Source organism: Piliocolobus tephrosceles, chromosome 14 (genome assembly GCF_002776525.5).
Source record: "Piliocolobus tephrosceles isolate RC106 chromosome 14, ASM277652v3, whole genome shotgun sequence".
Classification (NCBI taxonomy): domain Eukaryota; kingdom Metazoa; phylum Chordata; class Mammalia; order Primates; family Cercopithecidae; genus Piliocolobus; species Piliocolobus tephrosceles.
The window spans coordinates 75,067,085-75,069,105 of record NC_045447.1 but is presented as its reverse complement, the minus strand read 5'-3'; positions in this window follow the sequence as shown (position 1 = coordinate 75,069,105).

Here is a 2,021-nt window from a genome sequence, read left to right as displayed (position 1 = left end):
ATAAAGACAATTGGAATGAACATGAATCCCATGCAAATTAGGGCAGATTTGTCATGGCTAGTTCAGACATTTAAAATTTCTTCCAGGTCATCTGTCCCATATCCCCAAAATTAGGTTTCTGGATACTCAAGTGATAAGTTGAAAGGGGTACTGGTGCTCGGATACAGAAAGGCTTAGAATGGAGCTGTTCTTTTTAATGCACCTTTTATTCCTTCTCCCCATCACCAATCCTCCCCTCAATATAAACACATACACAACACACACACGCACATAATCACACTCACACACGCTCCTCTTCCACTTCCTCCACCTTCCAGTCAGGAACACAGAGTGTCGGCCACAAAAGAGCTCAGAGACCAATGTCTTGAATTCCTTCACTTATGTGAAGAATCACTTTATAGGAAAGCAGGGAAAGGCAGGAGATTTTCCCTGGAGGGGCGTGTTTGCTAATCAGATGTTAACAGAAGAGTCTCCAGAATTTGTAATGTATATGTTTACTTAGCGCCTGGATGTATGGCTGCATCAGCGCTAACTTTCCTCACTTGGGTTGTCTCTCAGCTTCATTCCCACTCCTGTGAACATCCGAACACCCGGCTCCCCAGTGCTATGGAGGCTATTAAATTAGTCTAGACAGCAGGCGGGCGCTAAAGAAATTGGAAAACAACAGCTGATCTCAGTCACAGTGCACCGTGGACTCCTGTGAAGGGGATGTGAGATATTGACTCTATCATGAGAGCCCATTCAACAAGGGGCCATCTCCCCCCACTCAGCCCCAGAAACATCGGCTCCAAACCATTGCTTTTAAGTGGGAGAAAGGAGTGCTTGGCTCCACTAGCAATGCCTTCAGCATCATCTCTATATGGAGTTGTCCAGCCTCTGAAGGCTGTCTTGGGCAGCGTGTGTTTGTGTGTGTGTGTGTGTGTGTGTGTGTGTGCACGCACGCACGCACGTGCGTGTGCATGTTAGGGATGGTTATAATCTGATAATTTTTTCTCCTTTTGGCATCACAATCAAGGAGGTTCCATCTTACAAGAATGTAGGTGGGAATGAGTGAGAACGGAAGAAAGGAAATAACAAAAAGAGCTAAACTTTGTTGAGTTTCCACCTATAAGCCAGCCACTGTGCATGACCTGCAATGCTTACCTGTAAAGTTTCACTTAGTTTTCCTAACAGCCCCACGATGTAGGCACTATAATTTATATGTGTTTACGGAGGAGGAGACTGAGGCACAGAGAAGGCCTGATCAGTAGTTGAACTTCAGCAATCTCACTCCAGAGCATGTACTTTTCACTACTGTGTTGGCAAGCAACTAAAATGACGAGGAGATAGCAGAAAATAAGTAAGTGCCTTGAGTGAGCTACTGTTAATGGGCAGGGAAAAACCAGATCCTAGTCCTGGGGAAACACCAAGCAGCACCTAGAAAGTTTAGCTGAACTGACTGAAGAGAACTGCTGCAGCCTTTGGGTTTTTGACTCAGAAGAAGGATGTAGATAAGGGCTTGCTGGCTCTGCAGAAATGATTCTGCCCCTAAACTCTCTGCTTACTGAAGATAGATTCCTTGGATTAGGTGGGTGGGGAGAGGAGATAATTTTCCCAGACTCTTCAGAATGGCTGGCCTGGAAGAAGATGAAACTGGACCAGCAGCTGTAGAAGCATGGGAAGCAGTTGTAGGGGCCATGGAGAGCCTGGTCCTGTTTGCATTTTGTAGTCATCTGCTCTTATGAGTATCCAGCTCCTAGTAGTAAATACAGTAATAGTAGTAAGGCTACTATGTGTATAGTGCTTTCTTAGATGCTGAGCACTAAGAATGTCCTTTTTAATGGCAAGAACTATGTGTGTATTGTTGAGTGTTTCACTCATACTTAATCCTGACAATAACGCTATGAGGCAGGTATTGTTTCTACACTCTAGATGAGACAACTGAGGCACAGGAAGGTTAAACGACTTGCCCGAGCTTGCCTTGCTAGAGAGAGGCAGACTGCTAGGGTAGCCTAGCACCAGAGTCCAAGCCCTTCACCACT